We start from the raw sequence: 24804 nt of genomic DNA, 5'->3' as shown, positions 1-24804 counted from the left end.
TAGGTTTTTCAACAAACTCAATAACATAAAATATCGATATTTTCATTTATATCACAAAATGGGCCATCTCGGACAGTTATCCCCTATTTGCCGGGATCAAAATTTTGTTATCAACACAAATCATTTATCTAAGGACAATTATAGCTATGTAAACTCGGCCAATGGGGGAAGACAGGTTTTTCAACAAACAAATATAACTCAATAACATAAATTATCGATATTTTCATTTATATCACAAAATGGGCAATTTCGGGCAGCTATCCTTTATTGGACGGGTCCAAACCTTCGTTGTCAACAGGAACCATTTATCTAATAACAGTGATAGCTATCTAAACCCTGCCAATAGGGGAAGAAAGGTTTTTCTACAAACATATATAACTCAATTACATGAAATATCGATATTTTCATTCATATCACAAAATGGGCCTTCTCGGACAGTTATCCCCTATTTCTCTTGCTCAAAACTTCGTTATCAACATAAATCATTTATGTAATGACAGTTATAGCTATCTAAACCCGACCAATAGGGTAACAAAGGTTTTTTTACAAACACATATAACTCAATTACATAAAATATCAATATTTTCATTACATCATAAAATGGACCCTTTCGGGTGTTTTTTAACTATTTGGCGGGATAAAAATCTTGTTATCAACAGAAATCATTCATCAGATGACAGTTATAGCTATCTAAACCCGGCCAATAGGGGAATACAGATTTTTATACAAACACATATAACTCAATCACATAAAATACCAATATTTTCATTTATATTAAAAAATGGACCCTTTCGGGTGTTTTTTAACTATTTGCCGGGATCAAACCTTAGTTATCAACAGAAATCATTTATCTAAGGACAATTATAGCCATGTAAACTCGGTCAATAGGGGAAGACAGGTTTTTCAACAAACAAATAAAGCTCAATTACATAAAATATCGATATTTTCATTTACATCACAAAATGGGGCCTCTCGGACAGTTATCCCCTTTTTGCCGGGCTCAAATTCTTATTGCAAACAGAAATCTTTTATCTAAGGACAATTATAGCTATATAAACCCGGCATATAGGCGAAGATAGGTTTTTCAACAAACTCAATAACATAAAATATCGATATTTTCATTTATATCACAAAATGGGCCATCTCGGACAGTTATCCCCTATTTGCCGGGATCAAAATTTTGTTATCAACAGAAATCATTTATCTAAGGACAATTATAGCTATGTAAACTCGGCCAATGGGGGAAGACAGGTTTTTCAACAAACAAATATAACTCAATAACATAAATTATCGATATTTTCATTTATATCACAAAATGGGCAATTTCGGGCAGCTATCCCTTATTGGACGGGTCCAAACCTTCGTCGTCAACAGGAACCATTTATCTAATAACAGTAATAGCTATTTAAACCCTGCCAATAGGGGAAGAAAGGTTTTTCTACAAACATATATAACTCAATTACATGAAATATCGATATTTTCATTCATATCACAAAATGGGCCTTCTCGGACAGTTATCCCCTATTTCTCTTGCTCAAAACTTCGTTATCAACATAAATCATTTATGTAATGACAGTTATAGCTATCTAAACCCGACCAATAGGGTAACAAAGGTTTTTTTACAAACACATATAACTCAATTACATAAAATATCAATATTTTCATTACATCATAAAATGGACCCTTTCGGGTGTTTTTTAACTATTTGGCGGGATAAAAATCTTGTTATCAACAGAAATCATTCATCAGATGACAGTTATAGCTATCTAAACCCGGCCAATAGGGGAATACAGATTTTTATACAAACACATATAACTCAATCACATAAAATACCAATATTTTCATTTATATCATAAAATGGACCCTTTCGGGTGTTTTTTAACTATTTGCCGGGATCAAACCTTAGTTATCAACAGAAATCATTTATCTAAGGACAATTATAGCCATGTAAACTCGGTCAATAGGGGAAGACAGGTTTTTCAACAAACAAATAAAGCTCAATTACATAAAATGTCGATATTTTCATTTATATCACTAAATGGGCCATCTCGGACAGTTATCCCCTATTTGCCGGGATTAAAATTTTGTTATCAACAGAAATCATTGATCTAATGACAGTTATAGCTGTTTAAACCCGGCCAATAGGGAAATACAGATTTTAATACAAACACATATAACTCAATTACATAAAATGTTAATATTTTCATTTATATCATAAAATGGACCCTTTCGGGTGGTTGTAAACTATTTGCCGGGATCAAACCTTCCTTATCAACAAAAATCATGTATCTAAGGACATTTATAGCTATGTAAACTCGCCCAATAATGGAAGGCAGGTTTTTCAACAAATAAATAAAGCTCAATTACATAAAAAAATCGATATTTTCATTTACATCACAAAATGGGCCATTTCGGACAATTATCCCCTATTTGCCGGGATCAAAATTTTGTTATCAACAGATTAAATCATTGATCTAATGACAGTTATAGCTATCTAAACCCGGCCAATAGGGGAAGACAGGTTTTTCAACAAACAAATATAACCCAATTACATAAAATATCAATATTTTCATTTATATAATAAAATGGACACTTTCGGGTGGTTGTAAACTATTTGCCGGGATCAAAATTTCGTTATCAACAGAAATCATTTATCTAATGACAATTATAGCTATCTAAACCCGGCCAATAGGGGAATACAAATTTTTCTACAAATACATATAACTCAATTACATAAAATATCGATATTTTCATTCATCTCACAAAATGGGCCCTTTCGGACAGTTATCCCCTATTGGCGAGGCTCAAAAATTCTCTGTCAACAGATATCATTTGTCTTAAGACTGTTATACATATAGAAACCCCGCAAATAGCGGAAGAGAGGTTTTTCAACAAACATATATAACTCAATTACATAAAATTTCGATATTTTCATTTATATCCCAAAATGAGCCATTTCGGACAGTTATCTCCTATTTGCCGGGATAAAAATTTTGTTATCAACAGAAATCATTTTTCTAAGGACAGTTATAGCTATCTAAACCCGGCCAATAGGGAAATACAGATTTTTATACAAACACATATAACTCAATTACATAAAATATCAATATTTTCATTTATATCATAAAATGGACCCTTTCGGGTAATTGTAAACTATTTGCCGGGATCAAACCGTCCTTATCAACAGAAATCATTTATCTAAGGACAATTATAGCTATGTAAACTCGCCGAATTGGGGAAGACAGGTTTTTTGACAAACAAATAAAGCTCAATTACATAAAATATCGATATTTTCATTTACATCACAAAATGGGCCCTCAAGGACAGTTATCCCCTATTTGGCGGGATAAAAATCTTGTTATCAACAGAAATCATTCATCAGATGACAGTTATAGCTATCTAAACCCGGCCAATAGGGGAATACAGATTTTTATACAAACACATATAACTCAATCACATAAAATATCAATATTTTCATTTATATCATAAAATGGACCCTTTCGGGTGGTTTTTAACTATTTGCCGGGATCAAACCTTAGTTATCAACAGAAATCATTTATCTAAGGACAATTATAGCCATGTAAACTCGGTCAATAGGGGAAGACAGGTTTTTCAACAAACAAATAAAGCTCAATCACATAAAATATCGATATTTTCATTTACATCACAAAATGGGGCCTCTCGGACAGTTATCCCCTTTTTGCCGGTCTCAAATTTTTATTGCAAACAGAAATCTTTTATCTAAGGACAATTATAGCTCTATAAACCCGGCATATAGGCGAAGATAGGTTTTTCAACAAACTCAATAACATAAAATATCGATATTTTCATTTATATCACAAAATGGGCCATCTCGGACAGTTATCCCCTATTTGCCGGGATCAAAATTTTGTTATCAACACAAATCATTTATCTAAGGACAATTATAGCTATGTAAACTCGGCCAATGGGGGAAGACAGGTTTTTCAACAAACAAATATAACTCAATAACATAAATTATCGATATTTTCATTTATATCACAAAATGGGCAATTTCGGGCAGCTATCCTTTATTGGACGGGTCCAAACCTTCGTTGTCAACAGGAACCATTTATCTAATAACAGTGATAGCTATCTAAACCCTGCCAATAGGGGAAGAAAGGTTTTTCTACAAACATATATAACTCAATTACATGAAATATCGATATTTTCATTCATATCACAAAATGGGCCTTCTCGGACAGTTATCCCCTATTTCTCTTGCTCAAAACTTCGTTATCAACATAAATCATTTATGGAATGACAGTTATAGCTATCTAAACCCGACCAATAGGGTAACAAAGGTTTTTTTACAAACACATATAACTCAATTACATAAAATATCAATATTTTCATTACATCATAAAATGGACCCTTTCGGGTGTTTTTTAACTATTTGGCGGGATAAAAATCTTGTTATCAACAGAAATCATTCATCAGATGACAGTTATAGCTATCTAAACCCGGCCAATAGGGGAATACAGATTTTTATACAAACACATATAACTCAATCACATAAAATACCAATATTTTCATTTATATCATAAAATGGACCCTTTCGGGTGTTTTTTAACTATTTGCCGGGATCAAACCTTAGTTATCAACAGAAATCATTTATCTAAGGACAATTATAGCCATGTAAACTCGGTCAATAGGGGAAGACAGGTTTTTCAACAAACAAATAAAGCTCAATTACATAAAATATCGATATTTTCATTTACATCACAAAATGGGGCCTCTCGGACAGTTATCCCCTTTTTGCCGGGCTCAAATTCTTATTGCAAACAGAAATCTTTTATCTAAGGACAATTATAGCTATATAAACCCGGCATATAGGCGAAGATAGGTTTTTCAACAAACTCAATAACATAAAATATCGATATTTTCATTTATATCACAAAATGGGCCATCTCGGACAGTTATCCCCTATTTGCCGGGATCAAAATTTTGTTATCAACACAAATCATTTATCTAAGGACAATTATAGCTATGTAAACTCGGCCAATGGGGGAAGACAGGTTTTTCAACAAACAAATATAACTCAATAACATAAATTATCGATATTTTCATTTATATCACAAAATGGGCAATTTCGGGCAGCTATCCCTTATTGGACGGGTCCAAACCTTCGTCGTCAACAGGAACCATTTATCTAATAACAGTAATAGCTATTTAAACCCTGCCAATAGGGGAAGAAAGGTTTTTCTACAAACATATATAACTCAATTACATGAAATATCGATATTTTCATTCATATCACAAAATGGGCCTTCTCGGACAGTTATCCCCTATTTCTCTTGCTCAAAACTTCGTTATCAACATAAATCATTTATGTAATGACAGTTATAGCTATCTAAACCCGACCAATAGGGTAACAAAGGTTTTTTTACAAACACATATAACTCAATTACATAAAATATCAATATTTTCATTACATCATAAAATGGACCCTTTCGGGTGTTTTTTAACTATTTGGCGGGATAAAAATCTTGTTATCAACAGAAATCATTCATCAGATGACAGTTATAGCTATCTAAACCCGGCCAATAGGGGAATACAGATTTTTATACAAACACATATAACTCAATCACATAAAATACCAATATTTTCATTTATATCATAAAATGGACCCTTTCGGGTGTTTTTTAACTATTTGCCGGGATCAAACCTTAGTTATCAACAGAAATCATTTATCTAAGGACAATTATAGCCATGTAAACTCGGTCAATAGGGGAAGACAGGTTTTTCAACAAACAAATAAAGCTCAATTACATAAAATGTCGATATTTTCATTTATATCACTAAATGGGCCATCTCGGACAGTTATCCCCTATTTGCCGGGATTAAAATTTTGTTATCAACAGAAATCATTGATCTAATGACAGTTATAGCTGTTTAAACCCGGCCAATAGGGAAATACAGATTTTAATACAAACACATATAACTCAATTACATAAAATGTTAATATTTTCATTTATATCATAAAATGGACCCTTTCGGGTGGTTGTAAACTATTTGCCGGGATCAAACCTTCCTTATCAACAAAAATCATGTATCTAAGGACATTTATAGCTATGTAAACTCGCCCAATAATGGAAGGCAGGTTTTTCAACAAATAAATAAAGCTCAATTACATGAAATATCGATATTTTCATTTACATCACAAAATGGGCCATTTCGGACAATTATCCCCTATTTGCCGGGATCAAAATTTTGTTATCAACAGATTAAATCATTGATCTAATGACAGTTATAGCTATCTAAACCCGGCCAATAGGGGAAGACAGGTTTTTCAACAAACAAATATAACCCAATTACATAAAATATCAATATTTTCATTTATATAATAAAATGGACACTTTCGGGTGGTTGTAAACTATTTGCCGGGATCAAAATTTCGTTATCAACAGAAATCATTTATCTAATGACAATTATAGCTATCTAAACCCGGCCAATAGGGGAATACAAATTTTTCTACAAATACATATAACTCAATTACATAAAATATCGATATTTTCATTCATCTCACAAAATGGGCCCTTTCGGACAGTTATCCCCTATTGGCGAGGCTCAAAAATTCTCTGTCAACAGATATCATTTGTCTTAAGACTGTTATACATATATAAACCCCGCAAATAGCGGAAGAGAGGTTTTTCAACAAACATATATAACTCAATTACATAAAATTTCGATATTTTCATTTATATCCCAAAATGAGCCATTTCGGACAGTTATCTCCTATTTGCCGGGATAAAAATTTTGTTATCAACAGAAATCATTTTTCTAAGGACAGTTATAGCTATCTAAACCCGGCCAATAGGGAAATACAGATTTTTATACAAACACATATAACTCAATTACATAAAATATCAATATTTTCATTTATATCATAAAATGGACCCTTTCGGGTAATTGTAAACTATTTGCCGGGATCAAACCGTCCTTATCAACAGAAATCATTTATCTAAGGACAATTATAGCTATGTAAACTCGCCGAATTGGGGAAGACAGGTTTTTTGACAAACAAATAAAGCTCAATTACATAAAATATCGATATTTTCATTTACATCACAAAATGGGCCCTCAAGGACAGTTATCCCCTATTTGGCGGGATAAGAATCTTGTTATCAACAGACATCATTCATCAGATGACAGTTATAGCTATCTAAACCCGGCCAATAGGGGAATACAGATTTTTATACAAACACATATAACTCAATCACATAAAATATCAATATTTTCATTTATATCATAAAATGGACCCTTTCGGGTGGTTTTTAACTATTTGCCGGGATCAAACCTTAGTTATCAACAGAAATCATTTATCTAAGGACAATTATAGCCATGTAAGCTCGGTCAATAGGGGAAGACAGGTTTTTCAACAAACAAATAAAGCTCAATCACATAAAATATCGATATTTTCATTTACATCACAAAATGGGGCCTCTCGGACAGTTATCCCCTTTTTGCCGGTCTCAAATTTTTATTGCAAACAGAAATCTTTTATCTAAGGACAATTATAGCTCTATAAACCCGGCATATAGGCGAAGATAGGTTTTTCAACAAACTCAATAACATAAAATATCGATATTTTCATTTATATCACAAAATGGGCCATCTCGGACAGTTATCCCCTATTTGCCGGGATCAAAATTTTGTTATCAACACAAATCATTTATCTAAGGACAATTATAGCTATGTAAACTCGGCCAATGGGGGAAGACAGGTTTTTCAACAAACAAATATAACTCAATAACATAAATTATCGATATTTTCATTTATATCACAAAATGGGCAATTTCGGGCAGCTATCCTTTATTGGACGGGTCCAAACCTTCGTTGTCAACAGGAACCATTTATCTAATAACAGTGATAGCTATCTAAACCCTGCCAATAGGGGAAGAAAGGTTTTTCTACAAACATATATAACTCAATTACATGAAATATCGATATTTTCATTCATATCACAAAATGGGCCTTCTCGGACAGTTATCCCCTATTTCTCTTGCTCAAAACTTCGTTATCAACATAAATCATTTATGTAATGACAGTTATAGCTATCTAAACCCGACCAATAGGGTAACAAAGGTTTTTTTACAAACACATATAACTCAATTACATAAAATATCAATATTTTCATTACATCATAAAATGGACCCTTTCGGGTGTTTTTTAACTATTTGGCGGGATAAAAATCTTGTTATCAACAGAAATCATTCATCAGATGACAGTTATAGCTATCTAAACCCGGCCAATAGGGGAATACAAATTTTTATACAAACACATATAACTCAATCACATAAAATACCAATATTTTCATTTATATCATAAAATGGACCCTTTCGGGTGTTTTTTAACTATTTGCCGGGATCAAACCTTAGTTATCAACAGAAATCATTTATCTAAGGACAATTATAGCCATGTAAACTCGGTCAATAGGGGAAGACAGGTTTTTCAACAAACAAATAAAGCTCAATTACATAAAATGTCGATATTTTCATTTATATCACTAAATGGGCCATCTCGGACAGTTATCCCCTATTTGCCGGGATTAAAATTTTGTTATCAACAGAAATCATTGATCTAATGACAGTTATAGCTGTTTAAACCCGGCCAATAGGAAATACAGATTTTAATACAAACACATATAACTCAATTACATAAAATGTTAATATTTTCATTTATATCATAAAATGGACCCTTTCGGGTGGTTGTAAACTATTTGCCGGGATCAAACCTTCCTTATCAACAAAAATCATGTATCTAAGGACATTTATAGCTATGTAAACTCGCCCAATAACGGAAGGCAGGTTTTTCAACAAATAAATAAAGCTCAATTACATGAAATATCGATATTTTCATTTACATCACAAAATGGGCCATTTCGGACAATTATCCCCTATTTGCCGGGATCAAAATTTTGTTATCAACAGATTAAATCATTGATCTAATGACAGTTATAGCTATCTAAACCCGGCCAATAGGGGAAGACAGGTTTTTCAACAAACAAATATAACCCAATTACATAAAATATCAATATTTTCATTTATATAATAAAATGGACATTTTCGGGTGGTTGTAAACTATTTGCCGGGATCAAAATTTCGTTATCAACAGAAATCATTTATCTAATGACAATTATAGCTATCTAAACCCGGCCAATAGGGGAATACAAATTTTTCTACAAATACATATAACTCAATTACATAAAATATCGATATTTTCATTCATCTCACAAAATGGGCCCTTTCGGACAGTTATCCCCTATTGGCGAGGCTCAAAAATTCTCTGTCAACAGATATCATTTGTCTTAAGACTGTTATACATATATAAACCCCGCAAATAGCGGAAGAGAGGTTTTTCAACAAACATATATAACTCAATTACATAAAATTTCGATATTTTCATTTATATCCCAAAATGAGCCATTTCGGACAGTTATCTCCTATTTGCCGGGATAAAAATTTTGTTATCAACAGAAATCATTTTTCTAAGGACAGTTATAGCTATCTAAACCCGGCCAATAGGGAAATACAGATTTTTATACAAACACATATAACTCTATTACATAAAATATCAATATTTTCATTTATATCATAAAATGGACCCTTTCGGGTAATTGTAAACTATTTGCCGGGATCAAACCTTCCTTATCAACAGAAATCATTTATCTAAGGACAATTATAGCTATGTAAACTCGCCCAATTGGGGAAGACAGGTTTTTTGACAAACAAATAAAGCTCAATTACATAAAATATCGATATTTTCATTTACATCACAAAATGGGCCCTCAAGGACAGTTATCCCCTATTTGGCGGGATAAAAATCTTGTTATCAACAGAAATCATTCATCAGATGACAGTTATAGCTATCTAAACCCGGCCAATAGGGGAATACAGATTTTTATACAAACACATATAACTCAATCACATAAAATATCAATATTTTCATTTATATCATAAAATGGACCCTTTCGGGTGGTTTTTAACTATTTGCCGGGATCAAACCTTAGTTATCAACAGAAATCATTTATCTAAGGACAATTATAGCCATGTAAACTCGGTCAATAGGGGAAGACAGGTTTTTCAACAAACAAATAAAGCTCAATCACATAAAATATCGATATTTTCATTTACATCACAAAATGGGGCCTCTCGGACAGTTATCCCCTTTTTGCCGGTCTCAAATTTTTATTGCAAACAGAAATCTTTTATCTAAGGACAATTATAGCTATATAAACCCGGCATATAGGCGAAGATAGGTTTTTCAACAAACTCAATAACATAAAATATCGATATTTTCATTTATATCACAAAATGGGCCATCTCGGACAGTTATCCCCTATTTGCCGTGATCAAAATTTTGTTATCAACACAAATCATTTATCTAAGGACAATTATAGCTATGTAAACTCGGCCAATGGGGGAAGACAGGTTTTTCAACAAACAAATATAACTCAATAACATAAATTATCGATATTTTCATTTATATCACAAAACGGGCAATTTCGGGCAGCTATCCCTTATTGGACAGGTCCAAACCTTCGTTGTCAACAGGAACCATTTATCTAATAACAGTGATAGCTATTTAAACCCTGCCAATAGGGGAAGAAAGCTTTTTCTACAAACATATATAACTCAATTACATGAAATATCGATATTTTCATTCATATCACAAAATGGGCCTTCTCGGACAGTTATCCCCTATTTCTCTTGCTCAAAACTTCGTTATCAACATAAATCATTATGTAATGACAGTTATAGCTATCTAAACCCGACCAATAGGGTAACAAAGGTTTTTTTACAAACACATATAACTCAATTACATAAAATATCAATATTTTCATTACATCATAAAATGGACCCTTTCGGGTGTTTTTTAACTATTTGGCGGGATAAAAATCTTGTTATCAACAGAAATCATTCATCAGATGACAGTTAAAGCTATCTAAACCCGGCCAATAGGGGAATACAGATTTTTATACAAACACATATAACTCAATCACATAAAATACCAATATTTTCATTTATATCATAAAATGGACCCTTTCGGGTGTTTTTTAACTATTTGCCGGGATCAAACCTTAGTTATCAACAGAAATCATTTATCTAAGGACAATTATAGCCATGTAAACTCGGTCAATAGGGGAAGACAGGTTTTTCAACAAACAAATAAAGCTCAATTACATAAAATGTCGATATTTTCATTTATATCACTAAATGGCCCATCTCGGACAGTTATCCCCTATTTACCGTTATCAAAATTTTGTTATCAACAGATTAAATCATTGATCTAATGACAGTTATAGCTATCTAAACCCGGCCAATAGGGGAAGACAGGTTTTTCAACAAACAAATATAACCCAATTACATAAAATATCAATACTTTCATTTATATCTAAGGACAATTATAGCTATATAAACCCGGCATATAGGCGAAGATAGGTTTTTCAACAACAACAAACTCAATAACATAAAATATCGATATTTTCATTTATATCACAAAATGGGCCATCTCGGACAGTTATCCCCTATTTGCCGGGATCAAAATTTTGTTATCAACACAAATCATTTATCTAAGGACAATTATAGCTATGTAAACTCGGCCAATGGGGGAAGACAGGTTTTTCAACAAACAAATATAACTCAATAACATAAATTATCGATATTTTCATTTATATCACAAAATGGGCAATTTCGGGCAGCTATCCCTTATTGGACGGGTCCAAACCTTCGTTGTCAACAGGAACCATTTATCTAATAACAGTGATAGCTATCTAAACCCTGCCAATAGGGGAAGAAAGGTTTTTCTACAAACATATATAACTCAATTACATGAAATGTCGATATTTTCATTCATATCACAAAATGGGCCTTCTCGGACAGTTATCCCCTATTTCTCTTGCTCAAAACTTCGTTATCAACATAAATCATTTATGTAATGACAGTTATAGCTATCTAAACCCGACCAATAGGGTAACAAAGGTTTTTTTTACAAACACATATAACTCAATTACATAAAATATCAATATTTTCATTACATCATAAAATGGACCCTTTCGGGTGTTTTTTAACTATTTGGCGGGATAAAAATCTTGTTATCAACAGAAATCATTCATCAGATGACAGTTATAGCTATCTAAACCCGGCCAATAGGGGAATACAGATTTTTATACAAACACATATAACTCAATCACATAAAATACCAATATTTTCATTTATATCATAAAATGGACCCTTTCGGGTGTTTTTTAACTATTTGCCGGGATCAAACCTTAGTTATCAACAGAAATCATTTATCTAAGGACAATTATAGCCATGTAAACTCGGTCAATAGGGGAAGACAGGTTTTTCAACAAACAAATAAAGCTCAATTACATAAAATGTCGATATTTTCATTTATATCACTAAATGGGCCATCTCGGACAGTTATCCCCTATTTGCCGGGATTAAAATTTGTTATCAACAGAAATCATTGATCTAATGACAGTTATAGCTGTTTAAACCCGGCCAATAGGGAAATACAGATTTTAATACAAACACATATAACTCAATTACATAAAATGTTAATATTTTCATTTATATCATAAAATGGACCCTTTCGGGTGGTTGTAAACTATTTGCCGGGATCAAACCTTCCTTATCAACAAAAATCATGTATCTAAGGACATTTATAGCTATGTAAACTCGCCCAATAATGGAAGGCAGGTTTTTCAACAAATAAATAAAGCTCAATTACATGAAATATCGATATTTTCATTTACATCACAAAATGGGCCATTTCGGACAATTATCCCCTATTTGCCGGGATCAAAATTTTGTTATCAACAGATTAAATCATTGATCTAATGACAGTTATAGCTATCTAAACCCGGCCAATAGGGGAAGACAGGTTTTTCAACAAACAAATATAACCCAATTACATAAAATATCAATATTTTCATTTATATAATAAAATGGACATTTTCGGGTGGTTGTAAACTATTTGCCGGGATCAAAATTTCGTTATCAACAGAAATCATTTATCTAATGACAATTATAGCTATCTAAACCCGGCCAATAGGGGAATACAAATTTTTCTACAAATACATATAACTCAATTACATAAAATATCGATATTTTCATTCATCTCACAAAATGGGCCCTTTCGGACAGTTATCCCCTATTGGCGAGGCTCAAAAATTCTCTGTCAACAGATATCATTTGTCTTAAGACTGTTATACATATATAAACCCCGCAAATAGCGGAAGAGAGGTTTTTCAACAAACATATATAACTCAATTACATAAAATTTCGATATTTTAAATGGACCCTTTCAGGTGGTTTTTAACTATTTGCCGGGATCAAACCTTAGTTATCAACAGAAATCATTTATCTAAGGACAATTATAGCTATGTAAACTCGCCCAATTGGGGAAGACAGGTTTTTCAACAAACAAATAAAGCTCAATTACATAAAATATCGATATTTTCATTTACATCACAAAATGGGCCCTCAAGGACAGTTATCCCCTATTTGGCGGGATAAAAATCTTGTTATCAACAGAAATCATTCATCAGATGACAGTTATAGCTATCTAAACCCGGCCAATAGGGGAATACAGATTTTTATACAAACACATATAACTCAATCACATAAAATATCAATATTTTCATTTATATCATAAAATGGACCCTTTCGGGTGGTTTTTAACTATTTGCCGGGATCAAACCTTAGTTATCAACAGAAATCATTTATCTAAGGACAATTATAGCCATGTAAACTCGGTCAATAGGGGAAGACAGGTTTTTCAACAAACAAATAAAGCTCAATCACATAAAATATCGATATTTTCATTTACATCACAAAATGGGGCCTCTCGGACAGTTATCCCCTTTTTGCCGGTCTCAAATTTTTATTGCAAACAGAAATCTTTTATCTAAGGACAATTATAGCTATATAAACCCGGCATATAGGCGAAGATAGGTTTTTCAACAAACTCAATAACATAAAATATCGATATTTTCATTTATATCACAAAATGGGCCATCTCGGACAGTTATCCCCTATTTGCCGGGATCAAAATTTTGTTATCAACACAAATCATTTATCTAAGGACAATTATAGCTATGTAAACTCGGCCAATGGGGGAAGACAGGTTTTTCAACAAACAAATATAACTCAATAACATAAATTATCGATATTTTCATTTATATCACAAAATGGGCAATTTCGGGCAGCTATCCCTTATTGGACGGGTCCAAACCTTCGTTGTCAACAGGAACCATTTATCTAATAACAGTGATAGCTATTTAAACCCTGCCAATAGGGGAAGAAAGCTTTTTCTACAAACATATATAACTCAATTACATGAAATATCGATATTTTCATTCATATCACAAAATGGGCCTTCTCGGACAGTTATCCCCTATTTCTCTTGCTCAAAACTTCGTTATCAACATAAATCATTTATGTAATGACAGTTATAGCTATCTAAACCCGACCAATAGGGTAACAAAGGTTTTTTTACAAACACATATAACTCAATTACATAAAATATCAATATTTTCATTACATCATAAAATGGACCCTTTCGGGTGTTTTTTAACTATTTGGCGGGATAAAAATCTTGTTATCAACAGAAATCATTCATCAGATGACAGTTATAGCTATCTAAACCCGGCCAATAGGGGAATACAGATTTTTATACAAACACATATAACTCAATCACATAAAATATCAATATTTTCATTTATATCATAAAATGGACCCTTTCGGGTGGTTTTTAACTATTTGCCGGGATCAAACCTTAGTTATCAACAGAAATCATTTATCTAAGGACAATTATAGCCATGTAAACTCGGTCAATAGGGGAAGACAGGTTTTTCAACAAACAAATAAAGCTCAATCACATAAAATATCGATATTTTCATTTACATCACAAAATGGGGCCTCTCGGACAGTTATCCCCTTTTTGCCGGTCTCAAATTTTTATTGCAAACAGAAATCTTTTATCTAAGGACAATTATAGCTATATAAACCCGGCATATAGGCGAAGATAGGTTTTTCAACAAACTCAATAACATAAAATATCGATATTTTCATTTATATCACAAAATGGGCCATCTCGGACAGTTATCCCCTATTTGCCGGGATCAAAATTTTGTTATCAACACAAATCATTTATCTAAGGACAATTATAGCTATGTAAACTCGGCCAATGGGGGAAGACAGGTTTTTCAACAAACAAATATAACTCAATAACATAAATTATCGATATTTTCATTTATATCACAAAATGGGCAATTTCGGGCAGCTATCCCTTATTGGACGGGTCCAAACCTTCGTTGTCAACAGGAACCATTTATCTAATAACAGTGATAGCTATTTAAACCCTGCCAATAGGGGAAGAAAGCTTTTTCTACAAACATATATAACTCAATTACATGAAATATCGATATTTTCATTCATATCACAAAATGGGCCTTCTCGGACAGTTATCCCCTATTTCTCTTGCTCAAAACTTCGTTATCAACATAAATCATTTATGTAATGACAGTTATAGCTATCTAAACCCGACCAATAGGGTAACAAAGGTTTTTTTACAAACACATATAACTCAATTACATAAAATATCAATATTTTCATTACATCATAAAATGGACCCTTTCGGGTGTTTTTTAACTATTTGGCGGGATAAAAATCTTGTTATCAACAGAAATCATTCATCAGATGACAGTTATAGCTATCTAAACCCGGCCAATAGGGGAATACAGATTTTTATACAAACACATATAACTCAATCACATAAAATACCAATATTTTCATTTATATCATAAAATGGACCCTTTCGGGTGTTTTTTAACTATTTGCCGGGATCAAACCTTAGTTATCAACAGAAATCATTTATCTAAGGACAATTATAGCCATGTAAACTCGGTCAATAGGGGAAGACAGGTTTTTCAACAAACAAATAAAGCTCAATTACATAAAATGTCGATATTTTCATTTATATCACTAAATGGGCCATCTCGGACAGTTATCCCCTATTTGCCGGGATTAAAATTTTGTTATCAACAGAAATCATTGATCTAATGACAGTTATAGCTGTTTAAACCCGGCCAATAGGGAAATACAGATTTTAATACAAACACATATAACTCAATTACATAAAATGTTAATATTTTCATTTATATCATAAAATGGACCCTTTCGGGTGGTTGTAAACTATTTGCCGGGATCAAACCTTCCTTATCAACAAAAATCATGTATCTAAGGACATTTATAGCTATGTAAACTCGCCCAATAACGGAAGGCAGGTTTTTCAACAAATAAATAAAGCTCAATTACATGAAATATCGATATTTTCATTTACATCACAAAATGGGCCATTTCGGACAATTATCCCCTATTTGCCGGGATCAAAATTTTGTTATCAACAGATTAAATCATTGATCTAATGACAGTTATAGCTATCTAAACCCGGCCAATAGGGGAAGACAGGTTTTTCAACAAACAAATATAACCCAATTACATAAAATATCAATATTTTCATTTATATAATAAAATGGACCCTTTCGGGTGGTTGTAAACTATTTGCCGGGATCAAACCTTCCTTATCAACAAAAATCATGTATCTAAGGACATTTATAGCTATGTAAACTCAACCAATAACGGAAGGCAGGTTTTTCAACAAATAAATAAAGCTCAATTACATGAAATATCGATATTTTCATTTACATCACAAAATGGGCCATTTCGGACAATTATCCCCTATTTGCCGGGATCAAAATTTTGTTATCAACAGATTAAATCATTTATCTAATGACAATTATAGCTATCTAAACCCGGCCAATAGGGGAATACAAATTTTTCTACAAATACATATAACTCAATTACATAAAATATCGATATTTTCATTCATCTCACAAAATGGGCCCTTTCGGACAGTTATCCCCTATTGGCGAGGCTCAAAAATTCTCTGTCAACAGATATCATTTGTCTTAAGACTGTTATACATATATAAACCCCGCAAATAGCGGAAGAGAGGTTTTTCAACAAACATATATAACTCAATTACATAAAATTTCGATATTTTCATTTATATCCCAAAATGAGCCATTTCGGACAGTTATCTCCTATTTGCCGGGATAAAAATTTTGTTATCAACAGAAATCATTTTTCTAAGGACAGTTATAGCTATCTAAACCCGGCCAATAGGGAAATACAGATTTTTATACAAACACATATAACTCTATTACATAAAATATCAATATTTTCATTTATATCATAAAATGGACCCTTTCGGGTAATTGTAAACTATTTGCCGGGATCAAACCTTCCTTATCAACAGAAATCATTTATCTAAGGACAATTATAGCTATGTAAACTCGCCCAATTGGGGAAGACAGGTTTTTTGACAAACAAATAAAGCTCAATTACATAAAATATCGATATTTTCATTTACATCACAAAATGGGCCCTCAAGGACAGTTATCCCCTATTTGGCGGGATAAAAATCTTGTTATCAACAGAAATCATTCATCAGATGACAGTTATAGCTATCTAAACCCGGCCAATAGGGGAATACAGATTTTTATACAAACACATATAACTCAATCACATAAAATATCAATATTTTCATTTATATCATAAAATGGACCCTTTCGGGTGGTTTTTAACTATTTGCCGGGATCAAACCTTAGTTATCAACAGAAATCATTTATCTAAGGACAATTATAGCCATGTAAACTCGGTCAATAGGGGAAGACAGGTTTTTCAACAAACAAATAAAGCTCAATCACATAAAATATCGATATTTTCATTTACATCACAAAATGGGGCCTCTCGGACAGTTATCCCCTTTTTGCCGGTCTCAAATTTTTATTGCAAACAGAAATCTTTTATCTAAGGACAATTATAGCTATATAAACCCGGCATATAGGCGAAGATAGGTTTTTCAACAAACTCAATAACATAAAATATCGATATTTTCATTTATATCACAAAATGGGCCATCTCGGACAGTTATCCCCTATTTGCCGGGATCAAAATTTTGTTATCAACACAAATCATTTATCTAAGGACAATTATAGCTATGTAAACTCGGCCAATGGGGGAAGACAGGTTTTTCAACAAACAAATATAACTCAATAACATAAATTATCGATATTTTCATTTATATCACAAAATGGGCAATTTCGGGCAGCTATCCCTTATTGGACGGGTCCAAACCTTCGTTGTCAACAGGAACCATTTATCTAATAACAGTGATAGCTATTTAAACCCTGCCAATAGGGGAAGAAAGCTTTTTCTACAAACATATATAACTCAATTACATGAAATATCGATATTTTCATTCATATCACAAAATGGGCCTTCTCGGACAGTTATCCCCTATTTCTCTTGCTCAAAACTTCGTTATCAACATAAATCATTTATGTAATGACAGTTATAGCTATCTAAACCCGACCAATAGGGTAACAAAGGTTTTTTTACAAACACATATAACTCAATTACATAAAATATCAATATTTTCATTACATCATAAAATGGACCCTTTCGGGTGTTTTTTAACTATTTGGCGGGATATAGCTATTTAAACCCTGCCAATAGGGGAAGAAAGCTTTTTCTACAAACATATATAACTCAATTACATGAAATATCGATATTTTCATTCATATCACAAAATGGGCCTTCTCGGACAGTTATCCCCTATTTCTCTTGCTCAAAACTTCGTTATCAACATAAATCATTTATGTAATGACAGTTATAGCTATCTAAACCCGACCAATAGGGTAACAAAGGTTTTTTTACAAACACATATAACTCAATTACATAAAATATCAATATTTTCATTACATCATAAAATGGACCCTTTCGGGTGTTTTTTAACTATTTGGCGGGATAAAAATCTTGTTATCAACAGAAATCATTCATCAGATGACAGTTATAGCTATCTAAACCCGGCCAATAGGGGAATACAGATTTTTATACAAACACATATAACTCAATCACATAAAATACCAATATTTTCATTTATATCATAAAATGGACCCTTTCGGGTGTTTTTTAACTATTTGCCGGGATCAAACCTTAGTTATCAACAGAAATCATTTATCTAAGGACAATTATAGCCATGTAAACTCGGTCAATAGGGGAAGACAGGTTTTTCAACAAACAAATAAAGCTCAATTACATAAAATGTCGATATTTTCATTTATATCACTAAATGGGCCATCTCGGACAGTTATCCCCTATTTGCCGGGATTAAAATTTTGTTATCAACAGAAATCATTGATCTAATGACAGTTATAGCTGTTTAAACCCGGCCAATAGGGAAATACAGATTTTAATACAAACACATATAACTCAATTACATAAAATGTTAATATTTTCATTTATATCATAAAATGGACCCTTTCGGGTGGTTGTAAACTATTTGCCGGGATCAAACCTTCCTTATCAACAAAAATCATGTATCTAAGGACATTTATAGCTATGTAAACTCGCCCAATAATGGAAGGCAGGTTTTTCAACAAATAAATAAAGCTCAATTACATGAAATATCGATATTTTCATTTACATCACAAAATGGGCCATTTCGGACAATTATCCCCTATTTGCCGGGATCAAAATTTTGTTATCAACAGATTAAATCATTGATCTAATGACAGTTATAGCTATCTAAACCCGGCCAATAGGGGAAGACAGGTTTTTCAACAAACAAATATAACCCAATTACATAAAATATCAATATTTTCATTTATATAATAAAATGGACATTTTCGGGTGGTTGTAAACTATTTGCCGGGATCAAAATTTCGTTATCAACAGATATCATTTATCTAATGACAATTATAGCTATCTAAACCCGGCCAATAGGGGAATACAAATTTTTCTACAAATACATATAACTCAATTACATAAAATATCGATATTTTCATTCATCTCACAAAATGGGCCCTTTCGGACAGTTATCCCCTATTGGCGAGGCTCAAAAATTCTCTGTCAACAGATATCATTTGTCTTAAGACTGTTATACATATATAAACCCCGCAAATAGCGGAAGAGAGGTTTTTCAACAAACATATATAACTCAATTACATAAAATTTCGATATTTTCATTTATATCCCAAAATGAGCCATTTCGGACAGTTATCTCCTATTTGCCGGGATAAAAATTTTGTTATCAACAGAAATCATTTTTCTAAGGACAGTTATAGCTATCTAAACCCGGCCAATAGGGAAATACAGATTTTTATACAAACACATATAACTCTATTACATAAAATATCAATATTTTCATTTATATCATAAAATGGACCCTTTCGGGTAATTGTAAACTATTTGCCGGGATCAAACCTTCCTTATCAACAGAAATCATTTATCTAAGGACAATTATAGCTATGTAAACTCGCCCAATTGGGGAAGACAGGTTTTTTGACAAACAAATAAAGCTCAATTACATAAAATATCGATATTTTCATTTACATCACAAAATGGGCCCTCAAGGACAGTTATCCCCTATTTGGCGGGATAAAAATCTTGTTATCAACAGAAATCATTCATCAGATGACAGTTATAGCTATCTAAACCCGGCCAATAGGGGAATACAGATTTTTATACAAACACATATAACTCAATCACATAAAATATCAATATTTTCATTTATATCATAAAATGGACCCTTTCGGGTGGTTTTTAACTATTTGCCGGGATCAAACCTTAGTTATCAACAGAAATCATTTATCTAAGGACAATTATAGCCATGTAAACTCGGTCAATAGGGGAAGACAGGTTTTTCAACAAACAAATAAAGCTCAATCACATAAAATATCGATATTTTCATTTACATCACAAAATGGGGCCTCTCGGACAGTTATCCCCTTTTTGCCGGTCTCAAATTTTTATTGCAAACAGAAATCTTTTATCTAAGGACAATTATAGCTATATAAACCCGGCATATAGGCGAAGATAGGTTTTTCAACAAACTCAATAACATAAAATATCGATATTTTCATTTATATCACAAAATGGGCCATCTCGGACAGTTATCCCCTATTTGCCGGGATCAAAATTTTGTTATCAACACAAATCATTTATCTAAGGACAATTATAGCTATGTAAACTCGGCCAATGGGGGAAGACAGGTTTTTCAACAAACAAATATAACTCAATAACATAAATTATCGATATTTTCATTTATATCACAAAATGGGCAATTTCGGGCAGCTATCCCTTATTGGACGGGTCCAAACCTTCGTTGTCAACAGGAACCATTTATCTAATAACAGTGATAGCTATTTAAACCCTGCCAATAGGGGAAGAAAGCTTTTTCTACAAACATATATAACTCAATTACATGAAATATCGATATTTTCATTCATATCACAAAATGGGCCTTCTCGGACAGTTATCCCCTATTTCTCTTGCTCAAAACTTCGTTATCAACATAAATCATTTATGTAATGACAGTTATAGCTATCTAAACCCGACCAATAGGGTAACAAAGGTTTTTTTACAAACACATATAACTCAATTACATAAAATATCAATATTTTCATTACATCATAAAATGGACCCTTTCGGGTGTTTTTTAACTATTTGGCGGGATAAAAATCTTCTTATCAACAGAAATCATTCATCAGATGACAGTTATAGCTATCTAAACCCGGCCAATAGGGGAATACAGATTTTTATACAAACACATATAACTCAATCACATAAAATACCAATATTTTCATTTATATCATAAAATGGACCCTTTCGGGTGTTTTTTAACTATTTGCCGGGATCAAACCTTAGTTATCAACAGAAATCATTTATCTAAGGACAATTATAGCCATGTAAACTCGGTCAATAGGGGAAGACAGGTTTTTCAACAAACAAATAAAGCTCAATTACATAAAATGTCGATATTTTCATTTATATCACTAAATGGGCCATCTCGGACAGTTATCCCCTATTTGGCCGGGATTAAAATTTTGTTATCAACAGAAATCATTGATCTAATGACAGTTATAGCTGTTTAAACCCGGCCAATAGGGAAATACAGATTTTAATACAAACACATATAACTCAATTACATAAAATGTTAATATTTTCATTTATATCATAAAATGGACCCTTTCGGGTGGTTGTAAACTATTTGCCGGGATCAAACCTTCCTTATCAACAAAAATCATGTATCTAAGGACATTTATAGCTATGTAAACTCGCCCAATAATGGAAGGCAGGTTTTTCAACAAATAAATAAAGCTCAATTACATGAAATATCGATATTTTCATTTACATCACAAAATGGGCCATTTCGGACAATTATCCCCTATTTGCCGGGATCAAAATTTTGTTATCAACAGATTAAATCATTGATCTAATGACAGTTATAGCTATCTAAACCCGGCCAATAGGGGAAGACAGGTTTTTCAACAAACAAATATAACCCAATTACATAAAATATCAATATTTTCATTTATATAATAAAATGGACACTTTCGGGTGGTTGTAAACTATTTGCCGGGATCAAAATTTCGTTATCAACAGAAATCATTTATCTAATGACAATTATAGCTATCTAAACCCGGCCAATAGGGGAATACAAATTTTTCTACAAATACATATAACTCAATTACATAAAATATCGATATTTTCATTCATCTCACAAAATGGGCCCTTTCGGACAGTTATCCCCTATTGGCGAGGCTCAAAAATTCTCTGTCAACAGATATCATTTGTCTTAAGACTGTTATACATATATAAACCCCGCAAATAGCGGAAGAGAGGTTTTTCAACAAACATATATAACTCAATTACATAAAATTTCGATATTTTCATTTATATCCCAAAATGAGCCATTTCGGACAGTTATCTCCTATTTGCCGGGATAAAAATTTTGTTATCAACAGAAATCATTGATCTAATATCAGTTATAGCTATCTAAACCCGGCCAATAGGGAAATACAGATTTTTATACAAACACATATAACTCAATTACATAAAATATCAATATTTTCATTTATATCATAAAATGGACCCTTTCGGGTAATTGTAAACTATTTGCCGGGATCAAACCTTCCTTATCAACAGAAATCATTTATCTAAGGACAATTATAGCTATGTAAACTCGCCCAATTGGGGAAGACAGGTTTTTTGACAAACAAATAAAGCTCAATTACATAAAATATCGATATTTCCATTTACATCACAAAATGGGCCCTCAAGGACAGATATCCCCTATTTGGCGGGATAAGAATCTTGTTATCAACAGAAATCATTCATCAGATGACAGTTATAGCTATCTAAACCCGGCCAATAGGGGAATACAGATTTTTATACAAACACATATAACTCAATCACATAAAATATCAATATTTTCATTTATATCATAAAATGGACCCTTTCGGGTGGTTTTTAACTATTTGCCGGGATCAAACCTTAGTTATCAACAGAAATCATTTATCTAAGGACAATTATAGCCATGTAAACTCGGTCAATAGGGGAAGACAGGTTTTTCAACAAACAAATAAAGCTCAATCACATAAAATATCGATATTTTTATTTACATCACAAAATGGGGCCTCTCGGACAATTATCCCCTTTTTGCCGGTCTCAAATTTTTATTGCAAACAGAAATCTTTTATCTAAGGACAATTATAGCTATATAAACCCGGCATATAGGCGAAGATAGGTTTTTCAACAAACTCAATAACATAAAATATCGATATTTTCATTTATATCACAAAATGGGCCATCTCGGACAGTTATCCCCTATTTGCCGGGATCAAAATTTTGTTATCAACACAAATCATTTATCTAAGGACAATTATAGCTATGTAAACTCGGCCAATGGGGGAAGACAGGTTTTTCAACAAACAAATATAACTCAATAACATAAATTATCGATATTTTCATTTATATCACAAAATGGGCAATTTCGGGCAGCTATCCCTTATTGGACGGGTCCAAACCTTCGTTGTCAACAGGAACCATTTATCTAATAACAGTGATAGCTATTTAAACCCTGCCAATAGGGGAAGAAAGCTTTTTCTACAAACATATATAACTCAATTACATGAAATATCGATATTTTCATTCATATCACAAAATGGGCCTTCTCGGACAGTTATCCCCTATTTCTCTTGCTCAAAACTTCGTTATCAACATAAATCATTTATGTAATGACAGTTATAGCTATCTAAACCCGACCAATAGGGTAACAAAGGTTTTTTTACAAACACATATAACTCAATTACATAAAATATCAATATTTTCATTACATCATAAAATGGACCCTTTCGGGTGTTTTTTAACTATTTGGCGGGATAAAAATCTTGTTATCAACAGAAATCATTCATCAGATGACAGTTATAGCTATCTAAACCCGGCCAATAGGGGAATACAGATTTTTATACAAACACATATAACTCAATCACATAAAATACCAATATTTTCATTTATATCATAAAATTGACCCTTTCGGGTGTTTTTTAACTATTTGCCGGGATCAAACCTTAGTTATCAACAGAAATCATTTATCTAAGGGCAATTATAGCCATGTAAACTCGGTTAATAGGGGAAGACAGGTTTTTCAACAAACAAATAAAGCTCAATTACATAAAATGTCGATATTTTCATTTATATCACTAAATGGCCCATCTCGGACAGTTATCCCCTATTTACCGGGATCAAAATTTTGTTATCAACAGATTAAATCATTGATCTAATGACAGTTATAGCTATCTAAACCCGGCCAATAGGGGAAGACAGGTTTTTCAACAAACAAATATAACCCAATTACATAAAATAT

Source organism: Diadema antillarum, unplaced genomic scaffold (assembly GCF_040938485.1).
Source record: "Diadema antillarum isolate AM-2024a unplaced genomic scaffold, OU_Dant_1.0 seq00001349_RagTag, whole genome shotgun sequence".
Lineage (NCBI taxonomy): Eukaryota > Metazoa > Echinodermata > Echinoidea > Diadematoida > Diadematidae > Diadema > Diadema antillarum.
Note: the sequence above shows the minus strand (reverse complement) of the source record.